This window comes from Ambystoma mexicanum, chromosome 11 (genome assembly GCF_040938575.1).
Source record: "Ambystoma mexicanum isolate Mex_15411 chromosome 11, UKY_AmexF1_1, whole genome shotgun sequence".
Classification (NCBI taxonomy): domain Eukaryota; kingdom Metazoa; phylum Chordata; class Amphibia; order Caudata; family Ambystomatidae; genus Ambystoma; species Ambystoma mexicanum.
In genome coordinates this window covers 203,485,939-203,497,964 of record NC_090934.1, presented here as the reverse complement: position 1 = coordinate 203,497,964, position 12,026 = coordinate 203,485,939, and the positions used below count along the sequence as shown (strand labels likewise).

The 12,026-nt window shown below is 46.9% G+C and overlaps 1 protein-coding gene across 2 annotated transcripts in view; it reads left to right on the top strand.

Annotated features, from left to right (window-relative positions):
- Positions 1-12,026, top strand: part of UBXN11 (UBX domain protein 11) — a 286,049-nt gene that overhangs the window by 139,611 nt on the left and 134,412 nt on the right. The window lies entirely within an intron of this gene.

The window sequence follows — 12,026 nt, the reverse complement described above, 5'->3', positions numbered from 1 at the left end:
AGTGTAACTATTATATAAGCCAATCCTGAATTGGTCCACGTCCTACAGCTACAATGAGTAGTGGGTGGAATGGCTTGGCGCTCCCCATAATTTTGCCAAATGCAGATGTCCGCTGCCCATTTTCGAACAGAATCTCTCTTCATCTCAAACAGATATTCAAAAATGTCACTGAATACACCTAGTTTGCTATTTGTTCACCTTCAGCGTATTATTTTGAAATATGTTGCCCTTCCAGCCATCCTAGGCTTCATTTTACTTCTGCATTATACCAATACTAAGGTCTGCTATTTGAAGAAGTGCGTGTAAGTAAGATGAATGCCATTCCTGACTGAAATAGTTTCAATCACTTGACTAGTTACGCTCAAATAATACCGGACCATCCCCTTTCCACAATAATGTCAACATATGTCTCCCCCCCACCCCCACGCCAAGTATCCTTCTTTAATATTCTCCTTTTACACAGCCTTCTTTTGATTCTGCTACTCTCAGCAGACAGGATGGGCATCTCCTTAATTATTATTCTACGGTTTTGCTATGGGCGACTAACAGTTAACCCAAGCAAATTAGCCCTTTGTGTTGCAAGGGTCTGGAAAAGCCAATGTTGAGCCCATCCCACACCCATACATACCCAGTAATCTTACTCGATTATCATTAGTTATTGTTCTTAAGTTATTCTATCTCACTAATGTAGCCTATCAAAAAGCCGAGTGGGACTTTAAATACAAGTTTACGTTTTTTATCCCTGATTGCTAAAATCAGAGGTTTTAAATAAGTCATACAAAATAAGGTTTCCTCTCCTTGGGTGAGCAAACAAATGGTTGGATGACTTCTATTATAGGTTAAACAACTGAGTAACAAGCCACTCCTTCAGTAGTCTCCATTTCAGAGTCCCCCAGCCCTGGCAATACACAGGAAATGATTGTCCTTGCATAGTCCTGTAGATTGACACACTCCTCCTTGATAGTCCTCTTAGTGGCCTTCCTTTCTAGGCCAAGGTGAGAGGGGTTCAAAGGCCAATCCGTCCTCCCTCCAGATTGGAGTGACCTCGGTCAGTATGGCCTTATGTGCAAAGGCCGAGTAATGACACAACTTAACTGCAGTACAAACAGATGATTATTTTTTTTTTTAAAGTATTTTCTTTGGGGAGGGAATGGACCAAATGCTTATAGAAACTAGGGACATGGTTACAAATAAGCATGTTCCTAAAGCAAACACCATGAAGGATGGTGCAACACATATTATGAATCATTGCCCCTCCAGGGAAACCCTCCTCTACAAAACAAAGTCCAAAGGATGTGACCATCAGAAAGTTCTCCACACTCTGCTGTGCCGTCCTTCTGCCTGGTCTCTGTCTGCTTCCTCCTACCTTGACCTCACCCGACAGCCAACACTACCTCTTTCTGCACATCACTTTATATACTCCTTTCCCCCTCCCTTTGACCCTGGCACCCACCTGGACCCCAAGGCCTATCCTACCTTGTTTTTTCCCCCACGCAATAATACCACACAGGTACAAGGCTTTAAAACCCCTTTTAAGCCGTGCTGCCCTTTCAAACATGGTCCACAAGAGTTTTGGAATGGTGGCCTGTAACAAAAATAGTCCATGAACAAGTTCTTTTTTTGTATGGTCTTGAGCATCCTGTTCCAGTTTGCACCGCCTACCACTCCATTGCCTTCCTTTTTACTGCAGACTCTCTGACCTGTGGTTATGGGCTCCATCCCCTGCTGCAAGGACTTTTGGGACCTGCACTCCTTGAAGGGAAGGAGAATATTTTCCAGAACCGGGCACACCAGGTATAGGGTGATAAGTGGTACTTCAGCAAGGCACATGTATAGGGGTCAGAGACTGGGGCCCTCCCAACTCCCTCTGCCCACCTCTAGGGCACGAATGACTCTGGGAAACACCCTGGTGGACCTCCTGCTCCAGATTGAGAGGGGTCGCCATCCCCCTTGACAGTGTCAGCGTTGGAACCCTGACCCTGTCGCACAACATAACAGAAAAGATCACCCAGGATTTATTTTCCAGTCTGGACCCTTCTTTGATCTCCCTGATTTCACCATGTCTCTCAAGACCTCTGCCATGCTCCACCGCAGCCTCTGGTTTCTCTAGCTTGAACTGGATTCCTCCTTCAACCTCTGATACTTCAGATTATTGGATAGGTCTCCTTCAGGCATTGCATTGTCAGCATTCAATTTATCAACAATGGGTATTCTCCATATCCCCCCTCCCCACCCATGCAATAAGAGTCCTTTTCAGGTAGACCATATTATGTTACCCTGCAGCCTGGGATCTCTCCTCTTGCAAGTCTGTGCAGAGTCCTTCTGGTTTAGGCTTCTTTCTGGTAACTCTGCTTAGATCAGGGACCCTTCAATAGACCCTCTTCTGGGCCAGTTATCTGCTGTGCCTTTTTCCAGATCATGTGGTAGACAACTGGAAATATGTCTACTACCGTTTCTCAGGTAGTGGCTTCCCTGTGCTTTAAGGGCTTGACTGGAGGTTTGTCAGCATTGTTTCAGTCTTCTGTCTCCTTCCCAGGGCGATCTCACCACGACCTCCAGGCATCAGTCCCTAGCCTGCATCTGCTAGAGCAGTGGTCTCCAAACTGTGGGGATCCTGTGGTGAGGGGTGGGGCGTGCTGGGGAGGGGAGAGGCTTGAGGCTCTTCAAAAAGGTACTACAGCGACTTTTTTAAATAAAACAAGTATAAGCGGATATGGCATCTGGGGGGGCTCAGCAACAATACATTTACTTAGGGGGGCTTGGCAACAATATTTATACTCATGGGAGTGTTCAGCATATAAATGTTTGAATGCCACTGTGCTAGCGCCTATGCTGTATGCCCAATAATAACAATACTGTCTTGTGCCGCGCAGCCTTCTCCTCTTTTGTCAAGGGAGCTCAGGAAAGCGCGTCTGCCTCCTTCAAAGCTTCTCTCTCCCCTTCCCTTGGGTTAAACCTGCCTTTTATAGTCCTCAAAGTTATTGGTACTTCTCTCTGCTCTTGTAATTGGTTGAGTCCGCTATGGGTTTGTTTCGGGGATGATTTGCCCTTCCCCTAACAGATTTTCAAATCAGTATGAATGCATCTCTCCACTTGAGTTAATGGATGGATTCCTATCACCTGTTTGTTCTGAATCTTTAAATGCGGCTTGTATTGTTGTCGCCCTCTTGTAATCGTTTCTGCACATGTTCGGGCATTAGTAACATTACATGGCTGTGGGACCAGCACACCCTGGCATATCCATGTCCTTTCATCCAACCTCTGTGATTGCGATTCTTCTATTCCTTCTTTGTGAGAGTTTGGGAACTTCTTTTCTCATGTTTTTCAGACTTGGCTCTTAATTTAACAAGCACTGTGCCGGTCTGACAGGACCTGACTTGCATGCTGTCAGGCAATGTTTTACTGTGTGGGGCTTGTATTAGTCTGTTCCAGGTGGAATCTGGATGTTAGTTGCCATCCTCCTACAAAGGTACTTGATAGCCTTTTATAAGGGTGTTTCTAGAAAACCTCAATGATCTGTTTTCAAGTGGTTTTAAGGGAGGGCTCTGCAAAACCCCTGAGCATGTAATACTGCACCTTGGTGGGGGTGGCGTGCCTGCAGCATCCCACTATTTCCACCCTCTCGGAGGCACAGTGGGTAGTGACAGGACCAGCCCAGTACTTAGCAGCTCACACCCTTCACATACAAAGCCTGTTTGTTGCCCAGAACTGGCTTGTTTCTGACTTACTTCTGGTTTGTTTGCAGGGCTGTCAAAGAGAACGACCTTCACTTCTACTCTTGGGGTTCTTTGGTCACTTCTGTGAGGGTGCAGATGTAAGGCTCAGACACAATGGTGGCTTGGTTTTGGGTAGAAGCTTTTATTATATGAAAAAGGGTTGGAAAAATGCCTCTATGTCCCTAAAACCAAGAACATGCCTCTAAGAAAACTAAGGAAATTGTCAGAATGTCCAAAACTATCAAGGCTGTCAGTCATGTCTCAAATTGGCCTATTTCTGCCCCCATCACTAACAATTTAAACCAACTGTGCAAGGGTGATCTCTTTCCCAAAGTAAAGTGTTCTTTGTTAATCCAACCAACAGAAAGATTCCCAGTCTTTCTGGTAATCAGAAGTGGTAAAAATAAAGACATTTTCAAAACTGTAGGACTCCAAGGTCAGAGTCGTAACCCTTTCCCCTAGATTCGTTACTGTAGTGTCTCTCTCCTTCAGTGGCCTCACGGGTCTGCATTTTCTTATACAATGGTCAGAAGGTAGTACACAAGCATAAGCTCCTTCTATTTCCACTGTTTATCCCACCAACGTGGCACACTCCTTTTACCTAGTGTAGGATTTTTTTCAATATGTATTCTTTACTTCTTTTAGGTGCAGGTCCTAGACTCGCAATATTCAAAATGGCTTGGTTTACTCCACTGTCAAGCAATTGGATTGTCATTCTTTTGCGTGCAAGTCTCTAACTGCTTGGTTCACTCTCCTGCCAAGCAAGCAGTTATCCTTTCAGGAACTTCTCATTTGGATGCAGGTCCCAGATTCCCAGTATTCAAGCCAGCTTCGTATACTTCGTATACTCTTCGTATACCCTCCTTTTCACACTGACATGGAGCTTTCTGTTTCTCCTATCTTTTCCAACTGTTTCTCTATTTACTATGCTTCCTTTCTCACTAAGTCTCGTAGGAAGAAGTTCAAAAAGTATATCTTGGCCTCCAACCCTGGTCTCCCTATTGCTGAAACTTAGACCAGTGCCTCCGCCAGACAGACACTCACCAACCTCCTCTTTGTCGCTCCTTCACAAGATCTATGGACTCTTCATATTATGTCTGTGCTCTGTCCTGTCTCCTCCTCTCCCATTAATGGTGGAACCCGATGGCAAGCTCTCCTGGCTCCCTTCGACTCCTCGAAAGTCATCATTAATGTCTACCTTAATGGCACCGTCATGGTCCAAGCCCTCAAAGCCAATCGCCTCCTCTTCGACAGGCGTTTCCCTCACCTCATCAATTTCCTTTCATGTCCTGCTGTATCCCTTTGCTCCCCTTGGCTAAATTGCCCTCCCTTCCCCTCCTCCTCTGCCCCACCTCGGGCTCCTTCTTCACCTCCGCAGGGTGTACCTCTGATGTGTACCCCTCCCTGGAAGGTCTTTAAAGCTGGCAACCGCCTTCATCTAGCCATTCTCCACTCTCACTCTGCTGTCAAACACTCCTCTGACATCTGCCACCTCCTGGAAGAACTTGGCCTTGATGTCTTCGGTCTTACTGAGACATGGTTCACAGCCAACTCTGTCACAAGCTTTGACACTCTCCTCCCTGATTGCTACAAGATCCTCTCTGCACCCAGATCCACCCGGTCTGGAGGGGGTGTAGCCCTGTTCTTTCCTGAATGGATCCCTGCCTCTATCATTCCAACACAGACATACTCCTCTTTTGAATGCCTTGTCTGCAAGCTCTCGCTCTCTCTCTTCTCTCTCTCCTAGCCACTCCCACTGGCCACCTGGTCAGAGAACCTCTTTTCTCTCTGAATGGGCAGACCTCTCCTCCTGCCTCCTGGCCTCAACCTCTCAACTCCTCCTTCTTGGTGACCTCAATATCCATCTTGACGCTTCTTGTTCCTCCTGTGTACTCTTCCGTGAACTCTGTGACTCCCTCTTCCTTTCTATCCTCCCTTCTGGCCCGACTCACTCTGCAGGGCTGCAACACTTGATGTCTTCATCTCCTCTGACCTCCCCATCTCCATCCCTCTGACCACTCCTCTCTCCTGGAGTGATCACACCCTCCTCTCCTCTCATCTCTCCCTCTCTGCCCCCCAGGCCAAGGCTACCCTAACACTGCCACCTACCTTCTCGGACATCCGGCCCATGAAGCGTGTGTCAATGCAGGCTTTCGCCGCCACCTTCTCTCCCCTATAACTCCCACCGCCCACCCTCCTCCACCTCTGGCTGACTCACATCCTGACACAGCATTGTCCATGCTCTACTCTTCTATTTCTGATGCTCTTGATTCTCTTGCCCCTGTCAAGAGGATACATTTGAAGCCCAAAGCCAAGTGCAATTCTTGGTATGACTCTGACCTAGCTACACTTAAACGTAAGTGTAAGGCAGCTGAGAGTAAATGGAGGGCTTCTTGTTCATCCTCTGACAAACTGGCCTGTCGCCTGCTCCAAAGGCAATACCGACTCTATGTCCACACTAAGAAGAGAGCCCACATCTAAACCTGTGTCTCTGCGGCATCTAACAACTCGGCCAAACTCTTTGAAATCTGCAAGGAGCTGGCCAACCCTGCGGCAGTCTCTACACCTCCTGTCGCCTCCCGGGCCCTTTGCACGACCCTTGCGTCTCACTTCATCTCAAAAACCCAGGACATCCTGTTCACCCTCTCCTTCCCTCCCCCCTCTTCCCCCTCCTTCTGTGAACTTTGACCCTCCTTCAGTGAAAACCTCCGCCACCCTCTTTCTCCTCCTTCTCTTTTCTCCCCTGACGAGGTTGCAAGACAAGTCCGATCTATGAAAGTCTCGTCAAAACAGGTTCATCCCTGTTCTTCTAAAAACTTAAAGGATCACATTGACACCCTGACTCCTGCCCTGCCCGATTTCTGCAACCTCTCCTTTGCCTCAGGAGCCTTCCCCTCCCTTCTGAAGCACTCTCTTGTGCCTCCTCGTCTCAAGAAACCCACAGCTGATCCTTCTTGCCCGGCTACCTATCACCCAATTTCCATTACTTCTTTTCTGGGCAAACTCCTTGAAAAGCTGGCCATCTATCAGCTTAACCTCCACTCTGATTCTGTTGGCTGTCTCCATGACCAGTCTGGCTTTAGAGCTGCCAGAAGCATGGAAACGGCTCTCCTGAAAATCCGTGAAGATTTGCTCTCCAACCTTGACTCTAACATTCCCCCTGTCCTCATCCTACTTGATCTCTCTTCTGCCTTCAACACGGTCAACCATACCATCCTGCTCAACCGTCTCTGACAACCTGGGCATCACCGATCAGGCTCTGGCCTGGGTGACCTCTTTCCTCTCTGATCTACCCTCACAGGTCCAACTTGGGCCCTTCCTTTCCTCTATCACCCTCTCTACCTGCAGAGTTCCCCAGGGGTCCAACCTCTCACCTTGGCTCTTTAACCAATACCTGGAAACTCTTGCCCACCGCGTTGCCATTTTCTGCTCAAATTCCCAGTGCTGTACTGACGACACTCAACTCATTTTCAGGCTTCCCTCGGCCACCTCTTCTCCTTTTCTCATCTCTGACTGCCTATCTGCCATTCAGGATTGGTGTGCCGCCAATGATCTCTGCCTGAATGCCATCAAGACTGTGCTCTTCCTCATCGGTACACCTTCACCCTCCTTTCCTGTCACTCAATGGTCGGCCTCTCTTGGTCCTGCTCCTAACCCCAACTGCGAGGCCAAGAACCTCTGGGTTATCTTTGACTCCACGCTTTTCTTTCTCTGCCCACATCTCTGCCACTCTAAAACTTGAGGAGATCCACCTCTGGTTCCAGAAACACCTGAAGACCTTCCTCTTTGCTTCTGCCTTCTCTGCCCTGCTGATCTGTTCTGTATTTGCATTGTACACCTGGTTTCCCTCTGTCTTTAGGGCCCAGGTACCCGCTCACCCTGCCCACCCGACCGCACTGTCTTCGGGCAATCCCTTGCACTGGGGTCTGTATCTGTAACCCTACAGTCCCCCCGTCCCCCTGCCACCCCTTTTCTTTCGTTTTCTGCACTTATTCAGACACACCCTGTCTGTTGCCTTATTCTTAGCACTTGCTGGCTGCACTACCACTATTTGTTGCCTTTGTTATTTATTTGTTTCTTATTCATGTTTTATTTACTTATTCTTATTCTTGCTTAGCACTTTCCACCTCTCCCTTGCACTTACCCCTCTCCCATGCACTTGCGTTTTCTCAATGTCCCAGGGCCTAGTAAGATCGTTGTTTTTGTTCTCCCTCGTTCCCCTCCCTTGCCTTGTTGCGCTCTGAAACACTTGTGTACGAGCGCAGTACAAATAAAATATCAATATCAATACTCTCCCGCCAAGCCTTTGTTCTCCCATGGACTGTCCCTCTTTGGAAGCGAGTCCAAGACTCGTAATACTTTGTTTGGCTTTGTTTCTGTTTCTCATTTGGGTGTGGGTCCCAGACTTTCGCTTTGTTCCCATGCTCACAGACCCTCTTGTTCCAGCTTTCCCCCCTCCCTACCCCAGACCTCCAGAACCTCTCTGGTAACCTGTGTACCTGTTTGCTTCTTCCTTGGAAGTACCAGTGTCTCCCGTGCAGCCGCTGCGTCTCTTGAGGCTCCCGTATCGTTCGGGGCTCTGTGGCCATGTGCAGCGCCTCTGTGGACGTTGCTTCTCCCCGGCAGTGCATCCTCTCTTATGGGTGCTTTTCCGTTGCTCTGGATGCCCGGAGGTCCTTCTCAGCTGCAGACTGAGTAGTCCTTGCTTCCTGGACTGCATTTTGGTTCTCCTCCTACGCTCGCGGCTCTCCTCCTGCTGGCTCTTGTCTGCGGTTATAGGTAATAGTTTCGAATGCATAGGCTCGAATGCCAAAAGGGTCGAATCAAAAGGACCTAAAACCAAAGGGTCGAATTTTTTTTTTGGGGGGGGTTCCCCCCAAACCCACTTTTTGTGGTAAAATGACTTTTTTTTCAAAAACGGAAACCCCAAAAAAATCCCCAAAAATATATATTTAAAAAAATAAAATTCGACCCTTTGGTTTTAGGTCAAATTGATTCGACCCTTTGGCATTCGATCCTTTTATATTAGGTACTTTAACTGGACACCCTTGCCTGCTGTACGAGGCCAATCACTTTTGTTGAGAAGCTAGAGCGCCCACTCTGCTACTCCAGAGTGATCCTTAGACTCCTGGTCATCTTCTTCTCAGAACCTAAGTAAAGTCAAATGTAGCATACTTTGCAATCTCTGAGGATTGTTTCGTGAAGTAGATTAGGTTTCCCAATACTTGAAGTAGAGCCATATGCCTTATACTTTGATGTTTCTATTCTGTCAAATATATTAGGTTGGCTAACATGACAATAGAAGATGCTGGTTCTATCAAAGGAAGGGGTAAGGAAGATTTAGCAATGGGCAAGGGTTTTGGTGTACTAACACCGGGGAATACCGCTTTCTCCGAACACGGTCGTCCCATATCTCATAAGGGGATTCCTCCCCCATGTGATCCTCCCTTGGTGCACCACCCCCAGGGGTCTACAGTGCTGTGAATGCACTGCTCTGGCCCCATGGCAAAGGTCTCTTTCCTCTCCCCATTGGAGAAGGGACAACATCCCCCAATTTGTCACACTTCCTAAATGCACCTTCTGGCTTCCTTGCTCCTCAACTCCTAGCTTTGCTTGAGCCCCCTTCCTATTTCCCTCACTGGTCCTTTCAAGGTGACATACTTTGCAGGATGATTTGCCTTTAAGGGTTCTCCTCTTTGTTCTACTTTTCTCTGGCCTTGGGGTCATCCCTTTCCTAGCCTGTGGGGTCCACTCTGCCCAATCACAGGGGTATCTCTCTCTCCCCAATCCTAGGGGGTATCGCTCTCTCCAATGCTATGGATGCCTGTCTCCCCACTCTGTGTTATCGCTCACCTCCACCTTTTCTTGATGTCCTTTTCCACCTCAATGTTTCTCCAAAGCGGTTTCCTTTGCCTCCTCCATCCAGAAATGGTGCAAGGGGTTTTGCTGCCTTAGGTTTAAGAAATATCTTGCTCACCCACCATGATGCTTCCCACCTCGTGTGGTCCCTGTCTGACAAGTGCTGCACTTCTCTCATACTCTGCTTCCATGCTGCCTACTCTGACTTAATGTCTCCGTCACACAGTGATGTCCTTCTCAAAAGTGAGTTTCTTACCTTCCAGGTGGATAAATAGATTTTACTTTTGTAATAAGTGTTGCTGCAAATCGACATTTGGATAAATAGGGTATTTCAGCCATCTCCCCCTTTGGAAACAGTGGAACCGCCGTTGTTTCCAGATGTAATTGAACTTGGAGACGTTCGTTGTGCACCATCGGTGTATACGGTCAGCCAAGTGCAGCAGTGGCTTCTAAGGGAATTGCTTTTCTGGTAATCTTACATGAAATCTATGGTGGTATTGATGTAATCAATTATGAATGCTGAATCGATGATAACTGCACAAAGGGATAAAACATGGCTGCGGTTGCACCGCCAATATTCAAACCATTAACCGGAATCTTAGGAGAGAAAGGCTAAATGAGAACGTGCAAGAAAGTCATCAAAGGCATGGTTTAACAGTTCAGGGTTCCCCTCTGTGATTGCACCACACAGGCAATTTACAGATTCTATTTTAAGATGAATGAAAATAAAGAAGTTAAGTTATTCTACAGCTATATAGCATCAGTTTCGAGTAATAGTTTTATAAATATAGAAGTTCCCTGCCTCAAGACTGTGATGCACACAGGGTGCTCTGAAATTCATCTTGCATGGACTGTGTCTCACACGCCCCCTCGTCTCGTAGTTTGCTCTCACTCACTGTTCCTGCCTCAGTAGGTCTGCTCTGATGGGAACCCTGTCGACTTTTAAGATTACTCAGACAGTGCATTGCTCATGAGGCCTGCTCACGCCCTTCTTGCCTGGCTGGTTGTAAGTAATTGTTTTGACCTGCCATTTTTCGTGACTCTTTGAAAACGAGCACAATTGAGCTATTCTAAATTGGGATTTTTCCTTCATTTTTTTTCTTAATGGGTCTCACCCTCAGATCCCTATGTTGTCCCTCACCCCTTGTTTTCTCCTTTTTACTCTGTTTTTCCTAACTTTTCATACCTTTCCATATGGACCATATATATGCATGTGTCGTCGATATGATAATTCATCAGAATAAGATATTTTCAGGTTTCTGACTGCAGGCCACATAGTACAGCCCTGTGTTGTGGTCACAGAAAACCTGCCCTAGAACTACATGTTGGTGTGGGTCCATCACTTCTGGTTCTTCCACCTGGGTTGTGCATCCAGCTCCTGTCAGTAGAGCCCCCGGCTTTTCATACACTCCCCAGGCATGATGACCTACATTCGGATTGCTGACATTCAACTTTATAGTGCTTGAAAAATGGCAGCTAGAGCTAATCGAATTTAATTTTAAAATTAAACCTCAAATGGGAGGAGAGAGTTCAGTTCCCCATTCAGCAACCTCCAGCCTCATTCAGGAGTGCTGGCATATATATGCATTGCAGGAAGGCTTCCTGCAGCCACCAGACTTTGGATGAGACAGCAGTATCTCTATTGACCCCCCCCCCCCCGGATCCCTGTGGTTTGAGTTTGTGATTATTCACAGATAAGTCTCATCTACTTTTGCCCCATTGGTTTACATTGGGGCGTTTCCTGCTGGTTAAGAAACCAACCTCTGGGTCTCTTTAATGGGGTGTCCTCTTGTCCTACCTTGGGTAATTTGCTGCCAAACCTGCACCTGTGGGTTAGAACTGAGATGTTCCTGCCTATTGTCTTTGTCCCATTTATTTCAATGGGATCTTCTCACCTGAAGCTCTTCTAAAGTGACTTTGGGGGAAATTACCTGCCCATGGATATTTTTCCCGCATCCAGCCTATGCCCATCAAGTTTTAGGTCAAAGACTCGAATTTTAGCATTTGCCTGTGATTTTAAATGTTAATGTATTTTAAAGGTCATGCCCCTCACTTCTGCAAATTGTAATGAATATTTACTATGTAACTATGTTTAGTGACACCAACTATTATCCCCTGACGTGTGTGGACTTGATAATGCTTGCTAAAATGTATATTGCATTTTATTTTACTCTGGTTGTGTTTAAGTATTATTAACACAACCAGTCTCTGACACCTTCGTTAACTGTAATGTGTGCATCTATGGCCCTCATTACGAGGTTGACAGTGCTGTAAAAAAGTGGCAGCTATTCTGTTACTGCTACGTTTTAGTCAGTAACAGAATTAACGCCATTTTTATTGCACCGCTTAGTTGCTCGTTTGACCTTGAAGTATAGGGTGTACATCCAGCATCGTGCAGGAAGTAAATCCTCCACTTTAAGGTCACAAATCGGTGGAAGTACTGCAGCAAAA